The sequence below is a fragment of the Glycine max genome, chromosome 17, assembly GCF_000004515.6.
Source record: "Glycine max cultivar Williams 82 chromosome 17, Glycine_max_v4.0, whole genome shotgun sequence".
Taxonomy (NCBI): Eukaryota; Viridiplantae; Streptophyta; class Magnoliopsida; order Fabales; family Fabaceae; genus Glycine; species Glycine max.
The window spans coordinates 35,293,208-35,317,873 of NC_038253.2; the positions used below are offsets into that span (position 1 = coordinate 35,293,208).

At 41.4% G+C, this 24,666-nt stretch overlaps 1 pseudogene; it reads right to left on the reverse strand.

The window, feature by feature from the left end:
• The window catches only part of LOC100801795 (uncharacterized), a 58,605-nt pseudogene extending 39,753 nt beyond the window's left edge, over positions 1-18,852 (reverse strand).
• Between the last annotated feature and the right edge of the window lie 5,814 nt (positions 18,853-24,666).

Sequence of the window (24,666 nt, forward strand, 5' to 3'; positions counted from 1 at the left end):
ATGGTGAGGGTAACTAGTACCCAAGGTGAGGGCGTGTAGCCCTCTGAAGGCGAGGACTTATAGTCCTCTGGAGGTGAGGGCGTGCAGCCCTCTGGTGGTGAGGACGTGTAGTCCTCTCAAGGCGAGGACGTGTAGTCCTCTGATGGTGAGGGTAACTAGTACCCAAGGTGAGGGCGTGTAGCCCTCTCAAGGCGAGGACATGTAGTCCTCTGGAGGTAAGGGCGTGCAGCCCTCTGATGGTGAGGATATGGAGTCCTCTGAAGGCAAGGACGTGTAGTCCTCTCAACGGTGAGGGTAACTAGTACCCAAGGTGAGGGCGTGTAGCCCTCTCAAGGCGAGGACATGTAGTCCTCTGGAGGTAAGGGCGTGCAGCCCTCTGATGGCGAGGACGTGTAGTCCTCTCAAGGCGAGGACGTGTAGTCTTCTCAACGGTGAGGGTAACTAGTACCCAAGGTGAGGGCGTGTAGCCCTCTCAAGGCGAGGACATGTAGTCCTCTGGAGGTGAGGGCGTGCAGCCCTCTGATGGTGAGGACGTGTAGTCCTCTCAAGGCGAGGACGTGTAGTCCTCTCAACGGTGAGGGCGTGCAGCCCCCTGATGGTGAGGACATGGAGTCCTCTGAAGGCGAGGACGTGTAGTCCTCTCAACGGTGAGGGCGTGCAGCCCCCTAATGGTGAGGACATGGAGTCCTCTGAAGGCGAGGACGTGTAGTCCTCTCAACGGTGAGGGTAACTAGTACCCAAGGTGAGGGCGTGTAGCCCTACGTTGGCGAGGGCGTGTAACCCTCTGAAGGTGAGGACATGCAGTCCTCTGATGGCGAGGGCGTGTAACCCTCTGAAGGTGAGGACATGCAGTCCTCTGAAAGTGAGGACACACAGTCCTCTTAAGGTGAGGGCGTGCAGCCCTCTGTTGGCGAGGACGTGTAGTCCTCTGAAGACCAGGGTACTAGTACCCGAGGGTCCATCCTTATGAGAAAGCAAGAGATCGACTCATCGAGAGAGCCGGTTATCCCAAATTCAAAAGATTTGGACATTTAGATGTAGGGAATCTATGTAGTTAACATGATTTTGAGGGATGCAAATGCATGCAACCTTTGTTGTGAAATTTGGGTAAATGCGGACTTTATATGAAACAATGCAATGTAATGGAAAGTTGTACAATGTTCATGGCATTCTTTCCCTATTTTGTGATTTTGATTTTGATTTGATTTTTTTGGAAAACATAGATTGACTGTCCTTTTGAAAGAGGTGATAATTCATGCAACCTCATCCTATCTTTTTTTGCAAATCTCTCCGGGAACTCCCTCAGAGTGTGTGTTCTGTTTGATTTAGTCACTTGACCATTTTGGAGTGACGGGAATGGAGTCGTTTGATAATTAATCAATCTATTGAAATTCCAGGGCTTGTCTCCCTTTTTGTTTGTTGAAAACATCGATGGGTGAGAACTTTTGATCGGCCCCTATGTTCACTTGAGGCTCATGCACGGCGCCCCTCATTGCCCCAGTGTAAGGCTTTGAGGTATCAATCGTTGCCTTTCGTCATGACCTTGTAGGAGGGAACCTATTGGGTGAATACTTCTAATCTGCCCCTAGGTTCGCTTGAGGTTTTTGCATGGTGCCTTTCGTTGCCCCAGTGTAGGGCTTAGAGGTACCAATTGTTGTCTTGTTTTCACAATCTCGTAGTAAGGAAGAATGAAAGAAGCAATTGATTTTTTGCAAAAAGAATTTTCCAAGGACGAGAAATAGTTGAAGGATTTTTTTCAGTTGATGGATTAAGTCAAATGACTCCTATGTAGAAGCAAGATGTTTTGATGTTTCGATGATGCCAAAGGATCAAGTGCTTCTAAGTTTTATTCAAGACAAGAATCCAAGAAAATCAAGATATATGATCAAGTTGATCTCTAGAATCTTAGGAAGAAGTTTCCAAATTGAAGAAGCAAAAGGTTTGACCAAGGAATTCTATCCTTTCAAATTGAGATTTGCTCTCTGGTAATCGATTACCAGCAGTTTGAAAATGTTTTAATTCAAATTTTTAAAACCTGTAATCGATTACATAAGTCTTGTAATTGATTACTAGAGGGGATTTTCAGAAAATAATTTCCAAGAGACATATCTATTCAAATGTTTTATGAACGGCCATTCAAATGTTTTAAAGAGAGTTTTCATTGCCCAAACAGTTTTATCCTCTCGAAAGATCGAGAGTTTTTCTGAACTGAAATGTCTTATCCTCTCAAAAAGATTCCTTGGTCAACCACTTGCTTATTCAATAAGGAATTTTTGATTGATCTTCATTTTACAATCTACCTCTTTTAAGAGAGACCTCTTCTTCTCTTCTTCTTATTTCTGAAAAGGGATTAAGAGACCGTGGGTCTCTTGTTGTAGAGGATTCCTGAACACAAGGGAAGGGTTATCCCTGTGTGCATTGTTAATCCGAAAAGAGAGATTGATAGTTCAATTGGGGAGTAGTCTTTGCATCTTAATTCAACCCCCATTTTTCTTAAGATAACTGAGGCCATTTGTCCAACATCCTATTCTTGATAACTCACTTCTCTCTAAAAAGACAAAATGAGGTCACATGAACGTCTATATTTTTACTTGAAAACACAGTCAATCAAATGCCTTTTTATTTTTTATTTTGAAACTTATTTGTTTTGAACTTTGTCGTTGTTTTACGGCACCCCACCAACGTGCAAGATGAGTAATCTCTGATTGAACGGTCTTGGAAGTCAACACTCAGGATCGCAGGTTGCTTGAGCAAACAGACCAATGGCTTACACCCACATTCCGGTGAAAGTTGAAAATCCTGGTGAGTCATTAGAGACATCTAACAACAGCTTTCAAAATTGCCCCATGTGTGGCATCTCTTGTCAATGTCAGGATTTACACACGATTCTCCTCAAATTTCAGCCAGCATCAATTAGACCTCGCACCCTACACTTCAGAGCCCTACCATGCTCAATGGAATGCCTCGGGGCTTCTCCGTGATAAGCACACGTTGCGTTTGAGTCGTATTCTTGGAGAAATGGAGGTTGATGAACCTTGGCTAGGGTTATGGCTACCATTGAATTATCAAGTAGATATGGGAGCAAGTCAGCATAGGACACTGGAATTGGGGTGAATTCTACAGGCTTTCTCGCTGCAAAATTCACTTCTTGGTTGGTGTTTTTGGTTTGTGCTAAAGGTGGTGTTCGTCATTGGAAGTGCGGTAGAAAGACTTTGTGGTAGATTTAGGGATGGCTTTTGTGGATACCTGGGTGGTGGGTAAGGAGAAGGTTTGTTATTGGCTGAGTAAAGATATTTTTGGGTTGGTGGGAAACTTGGCCGTACGGGAATGGCGGTCACAGCATGGGTTTCTCCCTCATCCTCACCCTCTTTATTTGCCCCAGTTTTCTCAGTCGTCCTAGTAGGATGATCAAATTTGCCTCTTTTCGGATCCACTTCGATCTTTTTGCTGGCGAAGACCAAATCTGTAAAACTTGAAGGTGTGTAACCCACCATTTTTTCATAGTAGAACACCGGTCACGTGTCTACTATCATTGTGATAATCTCTTTCTCTGTTTTTGGGGGTGCTACTTGAGTTGCCAAGTCTCTCCATCTTTGGGCGTATTCTTTGAAAGATTCGTGCCCCCTTTTTGCACACTTTTTGTAGTTGCATCCTATCCGGAGCCATATCAGAATTGTACTGACACTGCTTAATGAAGGCAACCATTAGGTCCTTCCAAGAATGGACTCAAGAAGGTTCCTAAGTTAGTATACCAGGCGACAGTTGTCCTAGTAAGACTTTCTCAGGAAAAATGTATCAGCAGTTTCTCATCTTTTGCGTATGCCCCCATCTTCCGACAGTACATCTTTAGATGGTTCTTGGAGCGAGTAGTCCCCTTGTACTTGCCAAAGTCCGGCACCTTGAACTTGGGAATGACCATGTTTGGGTATTAGGAACAACTCTTCTAGGTTAGCAAAGGCATAATCTTCACCTCCTTCAATGGCCCTGAGCCTTTCCTCTAGATGATCCAACTTTCCCATTCCTGCCATAGTCATGAGGGTTTTTATCCGCTGTGAAATGCAAGAGGTGCAGTTGTGGGTGATACTGAGGGCCCTCCAAAGGGTTTTGTAGGGGTATACCACCAACTGCTTGCCCTTCAGTGGTATATCCGAGCCAAGGCTCGAAGTCGGCTAGATTGTGATGGGGAATTTCATGGGTCCCTTCCACGGTTTAAGAGACATGTGTCTGATGAGGTTATTGGTTCTCAATGAGTATCGGAGTGGAGTTATTGAGATTTTCATTGAGAGTGTATGCCACATTGGGTGGTGTATAGTTGGGAGGCAAGCCATATGGCGGGAAGGCGTGCTCGTTTTGAATTTGTACATTATGGGGGCTGCCCGTACTTCCCAAATCTTTGCCTACCATATCTGAGGTTGGATGATTCATTTGGTTGATGCCGGATGGGGACATCAGGTTCACCTTAGCAACAACGCGGGTAGCGGCAATTGCAACCGCATTGGCTTCCATTATCTTCTTCACACTCATCATGGCCTCCATCATTGTGGCCATTTTCTCTTTAATGGCCTCCATGTCGGCCTTCATCTTCTCTTGTATCTCCTCTACTTCACCCATTACTCTAGCTCTAGCACAAGTTCGGTGAGGACGCCGTAAAGCATTTTTTTTTTTTTTTTTTTTTTTTTGATAACAATGATTAAGATCATTTTTATTTTATTTTATTTATTTATTTATTTTTATTTTCTTTTTCAAGGAAAGAATGCAATGAGCAATGCAACCAATGAAAAGCATGGATGTATGCGAATGATGTACAGTTGAAGTATTGTGCAGGATATGGGGTTGAATCAATTTAGATTTTCCACATGGTCTATGACATCTTTGTCAAGGTGAAACTGGAAGTAACAAGGACATCAACAATCCTAAATATGTTTGGCAGTAGACGAAGCAGTGATGTGACTCAATTCATCTTTTGCCCCAATTTTGCAAGACGGTTACTTCCATTCTTCAACTTGATTTGATTGACTTCTTTCGAAAAAGCATGAGCTTGGTTCAACCCCGTAATCCAAGGAATGGAAATTCTGATTGCCAATACTTCAACAACATCTCATAGGGATGAATGACTCGGGCATACTTTAAGCTTATGCATGGAAAATGTAATTATGAAATTGAGATGCCCGAAGAAACACCATTTCCTAGTTAACCATGCATTAGGTACCATGTTCAATTATTTTGTTTTTAAGTGAAACGGGTTTATGATCCCAACATGGTTGGCTCGTGGTGCCTAACACATGAAACTAAGAATGTAGTGTGAAGTTTCACGCTTCCCCCTTTTTGTTTTTGTTTTGTAGAGGAAAACGCAAGGATGAGCAAACATGAAAACAAATGGTATGCAATTTTGCAGATCAAAAAGTTTGTTGAACGCATATGCATGATGATGCCATGACTCATGCAAAATGTGAGGCTGGAATATGATAACGGACAAATGTAGGATATGTCCATTATGATGTTATGAAGAGATGCTTATGTGGTGCATGATATGAATGCATTTTACGGACACGAGAGCCCGGAAAATTATCTCTTCTTACTTGCGCATTTGGGGGCGCAGTGCCCCATGTGTACAATTAAAAAGGTGATATGGACCTTCCGGCTTCCCGTGACAAAGGACGAGACCAACATACAATGCATGCTAGAGATAAAATGTAGGGGTGATTTGATTTGCACAAGCTTTTTGGAGTAGAAACATGGGACCAACTCATTTTATTTCAAAAAAGAAGTCGTATCCAGTCAAGGTCTGAGAGACCATACAAGTTTCCTAACGATTTCTAATTATGTGGGCCATTAAGTCTATCATATGCTGACAATAGCCGAGAAGCCCATGAATCTCTTCGGGGGCGGAGTAGGTGTCCGCCATCGCCTTGGCCTTGTCTAACAATCGGGGAAGTTCTTGACTCCCGTTCAAGGTAAGAGCAAACCGATCCATCCACATGGTTGCCTCTTGGTGTAAAGAGTCGATCACCCTTCCTCTAGCCTCTCTTTTTTTTTTTTCGCGTACACTTGGGCATATTCGTCCGCAATCCTATGCTCGTGGGCCGCGGCTAGACCTAACTCTTCTTGGTACTTGGCGATGATAGCTAGTATATTGGTCTCCGTCTCGCATAAACGCTGAGACAAGCTTCTTTTGGACCTTGAACAGGCAACTAACTCCTCTTTCAAAACCATGCCATGTGCTCGCGACTGGTCCCTTTCTTCCCTTCGCAACTTGAGTTCACTGTTGCTACCCCATAGAGCTCCGCGAAATTTGTTCCGGCCATACTCTTCCTTGCGAGCCCTCTTGGTCTCTTGTTCAAGGGCTCTTGCGGTAACTGCATTTTCTTCCCGTAGCCCGGCACACTCCTTCCGAACGTGTGTAGCGGCCAACTTGAACTTCTCCTTGGCAAGTTTTGCCTTTCCTAACTCGCTTTTGAGAGCTTGGACTTCTTTGTCTTCTTCCGGTGCTTCAAAATTCTCTTCGCTGACGACTTTTAACTTGGCGAGCCAATCTAAACCTCGTATATGAACTTTCAGCCATTCGTGGTACCCACCAATGATGCCATTACGAATGCCTCTAAGCTCTTGATCTTTCCTTAACGGGGTTTCCCATGCCTTATGGATTCTTTGTATAGTCTTGGAATTTTGTGCGCCGAAATCCCTCACAAGGAAAGGAGACATGCTTTCTTCCGTCGGTGCTCCCCTCATGGGGTACCCTAGTTGTCTTATAGCGAGCGCGGGATTGTAGTTAATACAACCCCTCGTTCCTACCAACGGAATGTTTGGGTATCTTCCACATGAGAAAAGGACTCCTTCTTTTCCTTCCTTCCATCGGGGGAACCAACTGATTGTTCTACCTCCCCTCCCAGCCAAGAGCGGGTCCCAATCTATTCTCCTCTTTTCAGTACACGAGCGATGGCTCAGGAGCGGACATGGATGTCTTGTGTCTTGTTGGAACAAGTGTGAAACCAACCAAACACAGAGGGCGGGTAAGCAACAGATGATCCGTGCGCTACTCTTTTCGCACCTTCGGTCAAATGTGTCAAATAGATCTGCCAAGACAGCTACCACCGGACTTTCCTTGCTATGGTGGTAGGCAAGGAAAGCGTCGATTGCTGCTAGGTCTACCAAACCATCCACGTTTGGAAAGAGGACGACCCCAAAAATTAGCAAAGCTAACACATCCATAAACGGGACCCAGTCTCCTTGATTGGCCATACCCCTCGCCTTGTCTTCTAGGTACTTCCGTGGTAGGCCCGCTATGCCGTTCCGAGTCTGTTTTATGCGGTCCCAACCTCTTGCTGAATCCTTGACCACTATTGCGATTCTGCTCGAAGAGGGGAGACACCCGGATGAAAGATATGGTTTTCTTCCCCCGAGAGGACATCCTAGAATTTCCTCAAATTCTTCAATGGTTGGTACTAATTGAAAGTCTCCGAATGTGAAGCATCTCAAAGGCTGGTCGTAGTATTGGGTGAGTGATGCAATGACTTCTATGGATACCTCTGCTAAGGTCGACTCTAAGATCTTTCCGTAAGTCTTGCGGAAAGCTTGCATTTGGAGAGGTTCCATCAACCGCCCTAATTCCTTGATGCTGGTGGTATCTGGGCTTTTGACCTTGACTTGGTAGAACCTCTTACCGGTTTGATTTGTTCCCATGCTTACTAAAGTGAGATAAAAGCTGGTGCAAATCAAAACTCCGATATCTCATGGGTGGAATGGATGAATGCATGATGGAATGCATATGACACAGATGCAATCTAGGAATGCGGGGGTCCGGGGAATTTGTCCCCTTCTTAGATACGACGTCTAGGGGTAGCAAAATGCCCCAACGCACGTTTTTAAGAAGGCGACACGGACCCTCCGTTGGTTTGTTTACAGCAGGGATCAAGACAGAACCCGTATGCAATGCCTATGCAAAAGACACAATGCGGGAATGTACACAGTATGACAATATTTTTCCGAACATAAGCAATAGGGTATATGATACTCATGCATGGCAGTGTGAAAAATGGCACGCAGCGTGTTTGCTTCGTGCCCCTATTTAAAGGACCTATAAGGGAGAGAACTAACTAGGCTTTTAGCAATAATCCCCAAGGTAGTTATATCTCTCTTGATGGTTTCTAGAGGTATCATCCCCTTTATATTGTAGCAGTAGGGACTACTAGCAACAATAGGTTTTCAAAGAGAAAAGCTCTAGATGAGGGTTCATTGTAATCAAGCAAGTCGGAGACCTAGCATGATCACAGATTCACCTCCACTCCTTATGCTCCCATGAACCCGGGTATAGGGCCCTTTTTCACTCACAGTGTGTGCAAATAGTGTTGGTGTTGGTGTGCATCAAATGAATAAATATTTACTTCATGCATACATTTAAAACGCACTAAAAGCAACAAGAATTTATATACACAAGAACATAATGAAAGGAAACCAACAAAGGGGTAAGTCATGATAAAACATTGCACAAGATTTAAATGGCCTAACTCTCTAAAAAACAGTCCCCAGTGGAGTCGCCAACTGTCGCAACCTACCCTTCGGCGGGAGGGCGACGCGTGACTCGCGGGATGCGTGTTCCACGAAAGGAATACGCGCGGAGTCGCCACCAACGTTTATTTGAGGAAAACGTCGGAAAAACCAGAAAAGACGCGATCTACGAACTTTTAAGTGAAAGGTTCGGGAGTTGTATTTACGCACGGGGAAGGTATTAGCACCCCACACGTCCGTCCCAAGGGACGGCAGCCTTTAATCGAATGTGCAAACATGACTTTGATTTTTATGTTCCCTTTTTATGTTCTTTATATCCTTTATACCCTTTTTATATTTTTTTCTTTTTTGTGGTCGACAAGGGTGTTTCCCTTTGCTCCTACGTATTCCTCAATTTGGGATGAGAAAATCAGACCTACGTAGTTCTTTCTTATCAAGTGATTCTTTTTACTTAAGTGGTGATCATTTTAAGGCGTTGGACCTTAAAAATGATCCATTTTACTTAGTGAGAAATTGAAATGACAAACTTCAAAAGCCTATTTTTGTGGACGAGCTTGACTAGGCGAGTTTGATTTTAGCCTTAGTTTCACTTTAGTTATTAATCAATTCGGTTAAGAATGAGAAATCCCAAAGAGAAAACGTCCGATTGATTTTCCGCTTTATTTTACTAAAAGATGTCTTTTTGATTATTATATTATTTTTTACCTCTTTTTGATTTCCAACGCGGTTACGGCATGACCGAACGGTCGGAATTGATTTTAACCAAAGTTAATGGATAATACAATTCAAACGTTCGGTGGAAATTTATTTTATTTTTAAGTTAAGCGAGAAATGACTTAAGTAAAATGGCTTAAGCACGTCAACAGGGGGTATAAAAAGTAAACAAAATGAGAATAAAAATGCACGAAACACAATGTGGACCACTACGGGTGCATAGAATGAATCGAAAAGCTTGGTTCGAGGTACTTACCCGTTGAAGATCGAAGAACGATGAAGAACGAATGAAGAACGTCGAAGAACGGTTGAAACTTTTGCGAGATTCCTCACGGAAAACGTTACGGAAACGTTTCGGAAGCGCCTCGGCTTAGATTTTTTTCACGGAAACAATTTTTCCAAGCAAATTCGAAAGAGAGAGAAGTGCCTAAGGGGCCGGGATCCTTTCCTTCTTCATTTCCTCCCATATTTATAGCAAAATAGGGGAGGTGGTTGCCGCCCAGCTCGCCCAGGCGAGCTCAGCTCGCCCAGGCGAGCAAGGTTGCTTCCTCCAGAAGCAACCGCCTTCTGGAGGAATCTTCTGGAGGGCCCAAGTGGGCCTGGGTGCTATTTGCACCCCCATTTTTACTAAGTACACCCCCCTCTGCTGTTTTTTTGGTGATCCTTTTTTCGTAAAGTTACGGAAACTTACGAATTTCGTAACGATACTTGTTTTCTTTCCGTAATGTTACGGAACCTTGCGGATTACATAATCATCCCCTTTTTGACTTACGGAATGTTACGGAACCTCACTTAATTATGCAACGATGCTTCCATTTGATTTCCGGTGTGTCACGGAAACTTACGGATTGTGCATCAACATTTTTTTGGTTTTTCGGCATGTCCTGGAATTTCACAAATCGCCTAATGATGGGTGCCAAGCACCTCACGAGGACCAAAGAATGGTCGCATGTCATCAAGCAAAGGTCCCCGGACGAAATTAGGGTATGACACAGTGCTTTGATGGTGAGGGTGTGCGGCCCTCTGATGGCGAGGACGTGCAGCCCTCTGAAGGCGAGGAATTGTAGCCCTCTAAAGGTAAGGGTACTAGTACCCAAGGGTCCACCCTTATGAGAAAGCAAGCGATTGACTCATTGAGAGGGCCGATCATCCCAAATTCAAAAGATTGGACATTAGATGTAGGAAATCTATGCAATTAACATGATTTTTTAGGGATGCAGATGCATGCAACCTTTGTCATGAAATTTGGTAAATGCGGATCTCATATGAAACAATGCAAGGCAATGGAAAGTTGTACAATGTTCATGACATTCTTTCCCTATTTTGTGATTTTGATTTTGATTTGATTTTTTTTTGGAAAACACAGATTGATTGTCCTTTTGAAAGAGGCGATAATTCATGCAACCTTATCCTATCTTTGCAAATCTCTCCGGGAACTCCCTCAGAGTGTTTGTTCTGTTTGATTTAGTCACTTGACCATTTTCGAGTGACGACAATGGAGCCGTTTGACGTTTAATCAATCCATTGAAATTCCAGGGTTTGTCCCCATTTTTTTTGTTTAAAAACATTGACGGGTGAGAACTTTTGATCTGCCCCTATGTTCACTCGATGCCCCTCATTGCCCCAGTGTAAGGCTTTGAGGTACCAATTGTTATCTTTCGTCGTGACCTTGTAGCTGAGAACCTATTGGGTGAGAACTTCTAATCTGCCCCTAGGTTCGTTTGAGGTTTATGCATGGTGCCTTTCATTGCCCTAATGTAGGGCTTTGAGGTATCCATTTTTATCTTTCATCATGACCTTGTAGTTGGGAACCCATTGGGTGAGAACTTCTAATCTGCCCTTAGGTTCGCTTAAGGTTTATGCATGGTGCTTTTCATTGCCCCAGTGTAGGGCTGTAAGGTATCCATCGTTGTTTTGTTTTCACAACCTTGTAGCAAGGGAGAATGAAAGAAGCAGTTGATTTTTGCAAAAAGAATTTTCCAAGGACGAGAAATAGTTGAAGGATTTTTTGATGGATTAAGTCAGATGACTCCTATGTAGAAGCAAGATGTTTTGATGTTTTGATGATGCCAAAGGATCAAGTGCTTCTAAGTTTTATTCAAGACAAGAATCCAAGAATCCAAGAAAATCAAGATATATGATCAAGTTGATCTCTAGAATCTTAGGAAGAAGTTTCCAAATTGAAAAAGCAAAATGTTTGGCCAAAGAATTCTATCTAAATCATTTCAAATTGAGATTTACTCTCTGGTAATCGATTACCAGCAGCTGAAAATGTTTATCATGGTCACTAGAAATTTGAATTCAAAATTTATAATGTGTAATTGATTACACATGGATGGTAATTGATTACCAGCAGTTCATTGAGCGTTTTAATTCAAATTTTAAAACCTGTAATCGATTACACAAGTCTTGTAATCGATTGCTAGAGGAGATTTTCAGAAAATAATTTCCAAGAGTCACATCTATTCAAATGATTCATGAATGGCCATCAAGGGTCTATTTATATGTGACTCGGAAACACGAATATAAAGAGGGTTTTCATTGCCCAAAAGGTTTTATCCTCTCAAAAGATTAAGAGAGTTTTTTCTGAACTAAAATGTCTTATCCTCTCAAAAAGATTCCTTGGTCAACCACTTGTATATTCAATAATGAATTTTGATTGATCTTCATTGTACAATCTATCTCTTTTAAGAGAGATTTCTTCTTCTCTTCTTCTTACTTCTGAAAAGGGATTAAGAGACTGTGGGTCTCTTGTTGTAGAGGATTCTTGAACACAAGGGAAGAGTTGTCCCTGTGTGGTTCAGACTTTGTAGAAGGAGTTTTACAAAGAGAGTGGAAAATCTCAAGTGGGTTGCTTGAGGACTGGACGTAGGCACGGGAAGTGGCCGAACCAATATAAATCAAGTTTGCATTCCTCTCTTCCCTTAAACTTCTTTTATTTGTTGTTATTTATCTTTTGCTTTAAAGAAGTTTATTTTGAATTGCCTTTTGAGTAATTCATGTTAAGGGTGCATTGATAATCCAAAAAGAGAGAGTGAAAGTTTAATTGGGGAATAGTCTTTGTATCTTAATTCAACCCCCCTTCTTAAGATAACTGAGGCCATTTGTCCCACATCCTATTCTTGATAACTCACTTCTCTCTAAAAAGACAAACTTTCTGGAATGATAAAATAAGGTCACATGAATGTCTATATTTTTACTTGAAAACACAGTCAATCAAATGTTTTTTTTTCTTTTTGAACTTTTCTGCTTTACTTGTTGTTTACGGCACCCCACCAACATGCAGGACGAGTAATCTCTGATTGAACGGTTTTGGAAGTCAACACTCAGGAGCGCAGGTCGCTTTGAGCAAACAAACCAATGGCTTACACTCATATTCCGGTGGAAGTTGAATAAGCAAAGATGTGTTTGTGAGAGGATGAGAGAGACAAGGATGTCAAGTTCATCCATTTTAGCATTGTAACTGTGGTTTATAATAATGGCATAAACTTGAAAATCGTGATGAGTCATTAGAGACATCTAACAACAGCTTTCAAAATTGCCCCATGTGTGGTGTCGTTTGTCAATGTTAGGATTGACAAACGATTCTCCTCAAATTTCAGCCAGCCCGCATCAATTAGACTTTGCACCTTACGCTTCAGGGCCCTACAATGCTCAATGGAACGCCCCGGGGCTCCTCCATGATACGCACACGTTGCTTTCGAGTCGTATCCTCAGAGAAATGGAGGTTGAGGAACCTTGGTTGCGGTTAAGGCTACCATTGAATTATCAAGTGGATATGGGAGCAAATCATCATAGGACACCGGAATTAGGGTGAATTCTATAGGCTTTTTTGCTGCAAAATTCCTTTCTTGGTTGGTGTTTTGGTTCGTGCTAAAGGTGGTGTTTAGCCTTGGTTGTGTGGAAGGTGGGTTTTGTGGTTGATTTAGGGATGGCCTTTGTGGATAACTGGGTGGTAGGTAAGGAGAAGGGTTGTTATTGGCTAAGTAATGACATTGTTGGGTTGGTGGGAAACTTGGTTGTATAGGAATGGCAGCCACAGCATGGGTTTCTCCCTCGTTCTCATCCTCTTCATTTGCCCCAGTTTTTATCAAAGCAAGATGACCAAATTTGCCTCTTTTCAGATCCACTTCGATCCTTTTGCCGGCGAAGACCATATCCGCAAAGCTGGAAGGTGTGTAACCCACCATTTTCATAGTAGAATACTAGTAATGTGTCTACCATCATGATTACCATCTCCCTTTCCATCATTGGGGGTGCCACTTGGGTTGCTAGATCCCCCCACCTTTAGGTGCATTCTTTGAAAGATTCATGCCCCTTTTTGCACATGTTCTGTAGTTGCATCCTATCTGGAACCATATCACAATTGTACTGATACTGCCTAACGAAGGCAACCATTAGGTCCTTCCAAGAATGGACTCGGGAAGGTTCCAAGTTAGTGTACCAGGTAACAGCTACCCCAGTAAGACTTTCTTAGAATGAATGTATCAGCAATTCCTCATCTTTTGCGTATGCCCCCATCTTCTGAAAATACATCTTTAAATGGTTCTTGGGGCAAGTAGTCCCCTTGTACTTGTCAAAGTCCGGCACCTTGAACTTGGGAATAACCATGTTCGGGTACTAGGAACAACTCTTCTAGGTTAGCAAAGGCATAATCTTCACCTCCTTCAATGTCCTTGAGCCTTTCCTCTATATGATCCAACTTTCCCTCTTCAGCCATAGCAGAAGGGGCTCTTCCCACTGCAAAATGCAAGGGTTGTGGTCGTGGGCGAAACTGAGGGCCCTCCAAAGTGTTTTGCAGGGGTATATCACCAACTGCTTGCCTTTCAGTGGCATATCTGAGGCAAGGCTTGAAGTCCGCTAGATTGTGGTAGGGAATTTCATGTGTCTCCTCCACGGTTTGAGAGACATGTGCATGACCAGTTTGTTGGCTCTCAATGGGTATAGGAGTGGAGTTATTGACATTCTCATTGGGAGTGTACGCCACATTGGGTGGCGTATAGTTGGGAGGTAAGCCATATGGCGGGAAAGCGTGCTCGTTTTGAATTTGCACATCAAGGGGGCCGCCCTTACTTCCCAAATCTTTGCCTACCATATCTGAGGTTGGGTGATTCATTTGGTTAAGGCCAGATGGGGGCATCGGGTTCACCTTAGCAATAGCGCTGGTAGCGGCAACTGCAACCGCATTGGCTTCTATTATCTTCTTTATGCTCATCATGGCCTCCATCATTGTGGCCATTTGCTCTTTCATGGCCTCCATGTCGGCCTTCATTTGCTCTTGCACCTCCTCTACTTCACCCATTACTCTAGCTCTAGCACAGGTTCGGTAAGGGCGCCGTAAAGCGTGTGCTTTTTTTTCTTTTTGATAATAATGATTAAGTTAATTTTTTTCAAGGAAAGAATGCAATGAGCAATGCAACCAATGAAAATGATGGATGTACGCGAATGATGTACAGTTGAAGTATTGCGAATTTTTATGCAGGACATGGGGTTGAATCAATTTAGATTTTCAACATGGTCCATGACATCTTTGTCAAGGTGAAACTGGAAGTAACAAGGACATCAACAGTCCTAAATGTGTTTGGCAGTAGACGAAGTAGCGATGTTACTCGATTCATCCTTTGCCCCAATTTTGCAAGATGGTTACTTCCATACTTCAACTTGACTTGATGAACTTTTTCGAAAAAGCATGAGCTTAGTTCAACCCTATAATCCAAGGAATGGAAATTCTAATTGCCAATACTTCAACGACCTTTCATAGGGATGAATGACTCGAGCATACTTTAAGCCATGCATGGAAAATGTAATTATGAAATTGAGATGCCCGAAGAAACATCATTTCCTAGTTAACCACGCATTAGGTACCATGTTCACTCATTTTGTTTTGTTTTTTTTTTGTTTTTTAGAAATGGGTTTATGATCCCAACATGGTTGGCTCATGGTACCTAACACATGCAACTAAGAATGTAGTGTGAATTTTCACACTTCCTCCTTTTTTTTCATTTTGTGGAGGAAAATGCAAGGATCATGCATGAGCGAACATGAAAACAAAAGGTATGCAGTTTGTAGAACAAAAGTATGTTAAACGCATATGCATGATGATGCAATGACTCATGCAAAATGTGATGCTGGAATATGATAACGGACAAATGCAGGAATGATATGTTCATTATGATGCCATGAAGAGATGCTTATGCGATGCATGATATGAATGCATGCTAGAGATAAAATGCGGGAATGACTTGATTCGCAATGATCTTCGGAGTAAAAACATGGGATAAACTCATTTTATTCAGAAAGTTTATAACTAGTCAAGATCTGAGTGACAACACAAACTTCCTAGCAGTTTCTGATTATATGGGTCATTAAGTCTATCATATGCTGACAATAGCTGAGAAGTCTGTGGATCTCCTCGGGGGCGGAGTAGGTGTCCGCCATTGCTTTGGCCTTGGCTAGCAATCGGGGAAGCTCTTGACTCCCATTCAAGGTAAGAGCAAACCGGACCATCCACATTGTTGCCTCTTGATGTAGCGAATCGATCACCCTTCCTCTAGCCTCCTTTTTCGCGTACACTTGGGCATACTCGTCTGCCACTCTATGTTCGTGGGCCGTGGCTAGGTTTAGTTCTTCTTGGTACTTGGTGATGATAGCTAACATGTTGGTCTCTGTCTCGCATAACCGCTGTGTCAAACTTCTCTTAGACCTCGAGCAAGCCTTCAACTCATCTTTCAAGATGAAACTGTCTACTCGTGATTGGTCCCTTTCCTCTCTTCGGAGTTTAAGCTCATTGTTGTTGCCCCACAGAGCCCCTCGGAACTTGTTCCGGCCGTGTTCTTCCCTACGAGCTCTGTTGGTTTCTCATTCCAAGGCTTTGGTGGTAGCCACATTTACATCCCTTATTCTCCTTTCGGATTTTTAGAGCTGCTGATTTGAACATTTCTTTAACTATTTAGGCTTGCTCGAGTTCCACCCTAAGGGCCTGCACCTCTTCGTCTCCCTCCGGTGCCTCAACTTCCTCTCTTTTAGTAGTTCTCAAACTCGGAAGCCAAATCAAACCTTGCACGTGGGCTTTCAACCACTTACGGTAGCCACCGATGGGCCCATTATTACTGCCCCTGAGTTCTTTGTCCTTCTTTCGCAACACCTCCCATGCCTTGTGGACCTTCTGAAGTGTCTCCACGTTTGTCTTATTGAAACCTCGTGAAACGATAGGCGTGAGTTCATCCTCTAGTGGCGCCCCTCTCATAGGGTAGCCAATTTGTCTTATAGCAAGAACGGGATTGTAGCTGATGCAACCCCTCGTCCCCATCAAGGGAACATTTGGAAATCCTCCGCATGAAATAAGAATTCCGGTTCTTCCTTCCTTCCATTGAGGGAACCAGTTGATAGATGCTCCTTCTTTGCTTGATAAGAGTCGGTCCCAATTTGCCCCTCCTTTCTCTGTGCATGAACAGTGGCTTTCTAGCGGGCAAGCATGCCTCACCTCTTGGCGAAAAAGGTGCGAAACTAACCATACATAAAGAGCTAGAGTACAACAAGCAATCCTTGTATTGCTCTTTTCACATCTTCGGTCGAAGGTGTCATATAGGTCGGCTAGCATAGCGACAACCGAGCTTTCCTTGTGGTTATGATAGGCAAGAAAAGCGTCGATCGCTGCTAGGTCCACCAACCCATCCACATTCGGAAAGAGGACTCCTCCGAAGATCAACAATGCGAGAATATCTATGAATGGGGCCCACTCGCCTTTACCTGCCGAGATTCTTGCTTTTGCCTCCAAATATTTTCTCAGTATTCCAACCACCCAATTTTCGACTTGCTTCCTGTGGTCTAATTCCTGCGCCGAGATTTGGACTATCTTGGAAATTCTAGCTAATGAGGGATAGAACCCTGAGAAGAGGTATGGTTTCCTTCCCCCTAGAGGGCATCCTAGGATCTCTTCAAATTCTTCTACCATAGGTGATAGCTGGAAGTCCCCAAAGGTGAAGCACCTCAACGGCTGATCATAATACTGGGCAAGGGAGGCAATGACCTCTGTGGAGACTTCTACCATAGCTAAGTCCCAGATTTTACCGTAAGCTTTGCGAAAAGCTTGTCGCTGGAGCTGACCCATTAACTACCCTAACTCCTTTAGACTGGTGGTCCCTAGGCTCTTGACCTTGACTTGATAGAATCTCCTTTTAAGTGAAGGCATTTGACTTGATCCCATGTTTTACTAAAGTGAACAAAAATCGGTGCGAATTAAAACTTCGACACCTATCATGGGTGGAATGGATGAATGCATGAAGAAATGCATATAACACAAATGCAATTTATGAATACGGGAGCCCGAGAAATTGTCTCCTTCTTAGATACAATGTCTTGGGGTAGCAAAGTGCATGAGGCAAAAAGGCCAGTCAACATGGAAATTGGTAAACACAACAGAGTATGGACAAAGGCATATAAACATCAGATCCAATTTTGTAATGTTAGTAGTCATCCCAAGTGAGTTCATTACATTTAATAATCCTACCTATACATAAATCCAATATGATCCAACACATTAGGGATGGAAATGGAAAACATCTATGTCCTACTAGGGGACCCTTGTGCTGCTTCCAAACCCCTAGGCAGAATAGCGTGAGGTTGATGTACTTTAATAGCAGAGTCAAAGCCACCAGTTATAAAAAGTGATGAATTTGGGTTGTACAAACATCTCCATATACCCCTTACAGAATGAAAATATTTCATTATGCCTCTAGTTCCTCTTACAAGTGAAACTGCAAGAATCTTAAAGACATGAAAATAAGGACAAATCTGGTCTCATAAAATCTAACAGAAAACAATTTAGGTAGTACTCAAGTTATGACTTTTATGAAGCAGTACAATGCTAGATTGCAAGATATAAAACAGAAAACAATTTATCACTATCAATAAAAATTACAATACAGGTGAAAATAATAATTGATTGTGTGATAATTTAATAAAAATTATAAGGAACTGAGGAGTGGGGAGTGCTAAAGGAAATGTAGAGAGTGACTTATCATCCATGTTCACAATGGCGGAATCGGAGAGTATCCCGTTCTGATACTTCCTCGCCAAATCATGAAGGTAACTCGTCTTCCGCCTAGAAACCCCAATCTGGCGAAGCTGCTGGGGTGTTAGAGAACGGTTTCGGGAATGACACCGTTTTCACCCCCGTAGAGCATGATGAAGTGTAGATGGAGGTGCCAACTTTGTACGCGAGTTGCTGGTACAAGATGTTACGGGTTAGGGCGAGGAAGGGAGTGTGGAAATTGTCGAAGGTTGGGGGTTGGTGAACGTTGATGAGAGGGGAGAGGACTGGGTCCGTGTTGCGAGGTGCCGGAGCACGATCTCGACCTCACCATTGCAGAAGAGTGAGCGCGCCACTATACGAGGGACCACCGTAAGGGCTCACGACGGAGCAACCTTGGTGGTGTTGCGGCCCCCGATTTTGGGGGATTTGGGGGTTTCAGTTTGGGATTCGGAGGTGGAGGGGTTCGGAGAGACAGGTTCGATGACTATGCGCGAGGTTCCGAGGCAGCAGCTGAGGTGCGCGGGATAGCCAAGTACGGCTAATATATTTGGAAATTTAGGGCAAACCATCAACGACGATCCTTTAGACCAACCCGTCATTGTCTACTTTATCGATAATTACAAAAATGCCACAACCTACATTCTAAGACGGGTGAACAAAACCGTTTTAGAAGGTACGTAATAAAGTTATAATTATTTACAAAATTGCCACTGCTTCAATTACTACATCGGTCCTTTATAACCGTTGTAAAATTGGTGTTGTAAAATGTCTTTTTTCTAGTAGTGATTAAATTTATGCTGGGAAAAAAAGACGTCTCATATTTTGATAGATAATTTGTGTAATTAATGTTTTGAAACATTATATTATCAAGATTTTATATAAAAATTTATGTATATATATATGTTTAGACAAATTTTTGTTTAGATATTCTGTTTTCTTGACATTGAATATTGGTTTCGTCCCTGTATTATGTACTTATCTTTTCTAAGTTGGTTGGATTTCACTCCATGCGATTTTCAACTCACTCTTATGAATATATATATTACCTGTTGATTTGTCCTCCAACAAAATGATAACATTAAAAACGATAATAAACATTCAATTTAATTTATTAAAGTTTGGTATTGGAATGTGTGATTCTATAGCGTTCTAGTCCTCTGTCCCTGTGTGTGCTCCATATATATAAGTCTCATCTCTGTCAGAATCCAGTGCCTACTACTGTACGTCAATCATCACTAACACTTGTAAATTCTCCCTTGGCTTCCTTACTATTTCCATAGCCATGTGTGCCAATGCTTTTCATTTTTCTTTCAACGCATTATCATCCTATGCCATCTTTACATCACATACATATCACTAGTGGAGCTCCCATCTACACTACAGAGCAAATAGTCACTCCGTGAGAAAAATGCCTCAAGTTAGACATATAGTAGCATCATATGATTCACATCCCTTCTCTTCTCTATGTAGCTTGTAATGAACTTAACATTTTCGTGAATCTTGTAATGAGTACAACTCCTTAAACTATTTATCATGTTTAAAATTCTGAACAAAATAAGTTTGTCTTTATTATTGAGTAAACCATTATACCAATCCTTGAAATTATAATAAACAATCATTTTTAATCCTAAAAATTGTAAAAATAAAGAAATTAATCCTTAAATTATTATTTATTTTAGTTTCTAAATCATTTTAATCACAGACTTTAGCAACTACTATTCGTTATTTTGGGTTCTTAAATTTATTGTGCAACTGTGCATCAATCAATTTATTCCTTGACTTTGCTGTACATTAGTCAATTTAATTACTAGCGTCATCGATAGGCTGATTTTGTATATAATTTTGTATATACTTTTTTCTAGTTAGGCTTTGGTTTAATTTGGGTGGGAGCACCTATTCAATAGGCTGATTTTTTTTCGACAATGTATTATAAATGATTTTTGTTTCTTTTGATAAATTTAATAGGCTGATTTGAAAATTTGATGAAAGCGTATGAAAAGGCATGAAAGTTCAGTACCCTATTCTTAAGATAATGTATTTTATTGCTAAGCCTCATCCGTATATTGTAGGACATGGAATGCAAATTTATCTTTACTCACTTAATATGTCTTGTCTTTTTTTTTTCAAATGTAACACTCACTTTCTATTTTTTTTTATTGCACTCAATTTCTATTTGTATTAGTGGATAATTTTAAACCTTCCCTTCCTATATATAACCTAAGGCAATTTATAGCTTCTTGACAAATTCATAGCACCGGCAGGGACGGATAAAGGGGATAAGCAGGGCTTCAGCCCCCTCCCTCAAAAGCTTTTCATTTTCTTTTAGTAACTCTTTCTTAAAAACTTTAATAAATGTATAATGATTTTTTTAGATACAAATATGGAGGTCAATGTCATTAAGCAGTGCCAATCAAGCAATTAATATACACGAGGTAAAAAGAGAATTTTTTGTGTGTGTCTATTTTTCTCTACCTTGGTTAATATTAAACCTTTGTATGCCAATATATGTATCTATTTTCAGATACTAACCCTGTGGTATAGAGCTCCTGAAGTCCTCTTGGGAGCTACCCATTACTCAACAGTCAACAAGTGGTCCGTTGGCTGCATATTTGGTAAGAACATGAGGATTCAAGGATCTTCTGGTTTGCATATTAGGAAGAGTTGTAGAGGCTTTTCTAATAATACTAATTGCATCTCAATTGTAGCTGAACTTGTCACCCAACAACCACTCTTTCTAGGTGATTCCGAGCTGCAACAACTCCTTCGTATATTTAGGTACAGTATTTAAGGTTTATGGTTTAGCACAGAGGTGACTCAATGGTTATTGAAGTCTAAAGTAATTTTTAAGACATTTTTAAAAAAATTATGTTAGTCCTTTTTGTTAGTTTATGTAATCTTTTTTGTTTTATAAAAATTAATAGTATTTTTTTTAAAACCTTAAGTTTTAGTTATGTTATCCTTCGATCTCTCTCATTTAATGATATTAACGATATTAGATATATGTGTGTCACATGTTAGGTGTTAATTTAATATCCAATTGGATTGGATTTTTTTTTTTACCTTTCTAAAACATATGGCAGAAACCAAATACATGCATGAAGGATAAGTCTTGTAGTCATGGCATTGTCATCGCAAACAGACAACTAGAAGACCATTTATGGAGATATTAATTGATTTTCCATGTGAAGTTAGTGGCATTTGAATTTGGAAATAATAGCATGGATGGGGATGGGGAGATTGCAGGAGGTGGCATTATTGTGATACAACCAAATGTGACTTTTTGATGATACTTCATAGCATAGGATCTCCATCATTCAATGTGGCCATAATTGGCAATTTGGATGGAGCACTTTCTACTCAAATAGAGAGGGAATTTTTTTCTGAGTGGCAATTAAACTAACTTTGAGTAGCAATTACATGAGTCGATACTATAGAATTTTGCTTCTGAGTGTAGCATTCATATTGATATTTGTTTTTCGGAATGATGATTGATGTAGGTGTTCATTCAATTATTTCTTTGATTCTTGCTTTCATTTTGGACCATGTTGCTCATCATCACAGGTACAAATGTTTGTTACCAATGAATATTTTTATTACGTGTTCACTGCCATTAATGACAATTGATATATGCTATACAAATTGTGTTCATGATGAGTGAACCTTAGATTCCCATTTGAGATTGGATGCAATGATTCTTGCGGACAATTTGCATTAATCATTGTATTCAATCTTCAATTGTCCGTTTGGACAGTTTGGGGAGACTGATATTTTTATGGTAGATTCATGTGTTAAGGTTAAAATTATTTTGTTTAATTTGATGAAATTTTGGTAATGCATTTCTAGTTGTTCTCTGAGTGCATACTTGATTATCGGGAAATTAATTTCACTGATTTCATGTTGTGTACTTGGAGACCAATGTGAAATGCTGCCAAAATTTTGTCAAATTTAACAAAATAGAATTAATCCTTATGTATGAAGCTACCATAAAAGATGGTCTTCCCGAATGGGATAGGGCCACACCTTTAATAAAAAAAGTGAGATTTTCATGCATTGAATAACTTTGAGAGTATGACCGAGTTATTACTTAGATGGATCGAAGTTGGATGAATGAAAGTCGTATCAGCCCAGAATATGAGGAAGGCATCAAGCAATTCCTACAATTTGCTTCAGAAAGAGGTCAACCGGATGAAGATGGAAAATATTATTGTCCTTGCATCAATTGTTTGAACGGAAGACGACAAATACTGGATGACATACGAAAGCATCTGTTGTGTGATGGAATTAAGAGAAATTATACGACGTGAATATGGCATGGTGAAATGACAGACATGCAGAGTGAGCAACAATCCGAACCGTTTGATGTAGAAATGGGAGATCGCTTGGAGGATATGATTCGTGACCTTGGACAAGAGTCTTTCCAGCAAGCACATGCCCCTGTGTATGAAAGATTGCAGAGTGACTCAAAGAAGCCTTTGTATCCGGGGTGCAACAATTCCTTGACGCTATTGTCGGCGGTGTTAAGTCTGGTTAATGTCAAGGCCAGATATGGATGGAGTGACAAAAGCTTTACTTCATTGCTTCAAATAGTGCACGATCTGCTTCCACAAGATAACACATTGCCTAAAAGCTACTATCAGGCCAAGAAAATATTGTGTCTGATGGGTATGGAGTATCAGAAGATTCATGCTTGCCCTAATGATTGCATACTGTACAGACATGAATTTGAAGAAATGTCAAAATGCCCTAGGTGTGGGGCGTTACGGTACAAGGTGAAGGATGATGAGGACTGCAGTTCTGATGAAAACTCAAAGAAGGGCCCTCCAGCGAAGGTGTTGTGGTATCTTCCCATTATTCCAAGGTTTAAGCGTTTATTTGCTAATGAGGACGACGCAAAAGATCTTACCTGGCATGCAAATGGGAGAAAATCTGATGGAATGGTCCGTCATCCAGCTGGTTGCTCCCAGTGGAAGAAGATTGATAGTTTGTATTCGTATTTCGGCAAAAAGGCAAGAAATCTTAGACTTGGACTAGCCAGTGATGGAATGAATCCATATGGCAATTTAAGCACTCAACATAGTTCATGGCTAGTTCTACTAGTAATTTACAATTTTCTGCCTTGGTTGTGCATGAAGCGAAAATACATGATGTTGTCTATGATGATATCGGGCCCAAGACAACCAGGAAATGACATTGATATTTATCTAAGTCCGTTGATTGAAGACCTGAGAAAGTTATGGGATGAGGGGGTTTTAGTGTTTGATGGGTTTCGCAAGGAGACTTTTCAAATGCGTGCAATGTTTTTTTGTACCATTAATGAATTTCCAGCATATGGGAATCTCAGTGGTTACAGTGTTAAGGGTCATCATGCATGCCCCATCTGTGAAGAAGACACAAGCTGCATACAACTGAAACATGGTAGAAAAACAGTGTACACTAGACATCGCCATTTTCTAAAAGCTGATCACCCTTACAGAAGATTGAAAAAAGCTTTTAATGGAAGTCAAGAGCACGAAACTGTGCGGATACCGTTAACTGGTGAGCAGGTCTTCCAGCGGGTTGAACACCTTAATACTGTATTTGGAAAGACCCAAAAAAAGGATAAAAGTAAGAGTTGCATATGGAAAAAGAGGTATATTTTCTTTGATCTTCCGTACTGGTCTGATCTAGATGTTAGACATTGTATTGATGTTATGCATGTAGAGAAAAATGTATGTGACAGTGTCATTGGGACACTCCTTAACATTTAGGGCAAGACGAAAGATGGTCTAAATACCCGTTAAGATCTAGCTGACATGGGCATACGATCGCAGTTGCATCCAAGGTCTGATGGTAAAAAAATATATTTGCCTCCAGCTTGTCATACTTTATCCAGAAAGGAGAAGATCAGTTTGTGCCAGTGTCTGCGCCGAGTTAAAGTCCCACAAGGATACTCTTCAAATATTAAGAGCCTTGTGCAGTTCTAGGAGCTTAAGCTGGTGGGGTTAAAGTCTCATGATTGTCACGTGTTGATGCAACAATTGTTAGTCGTGACCATACGAGACATTTTGCCTAACAAAGTCAGGTTAGCCATAACTCGCCTATGCTTTTTCTTCAATGCCATATGTAGAAAAGTCCTTGATCCGGTCAAGTTTAATGACCTAGAAAACGAGGCTGCAATTATATTGTGCCAGTTGGAGATGTATTTTCCTCCTACTTTCTTTGACATCATGGTCCACTTAATTGTTCACCTGTTCAGAGAAATCAAATGTTGTGGTCCTGTTTATCTGTGTTAGATGTACTCGCTTGAGCGCTACATGAAGATCTTAAAAGGGTATACCAAGAATCTACATCGTCCAGAAGCATCTATTGTTGAAAGGTACATCACAAAAAAAGCCGTTGAATTTTGTTCAGAGTACATTGAAAAGGCTAAACCT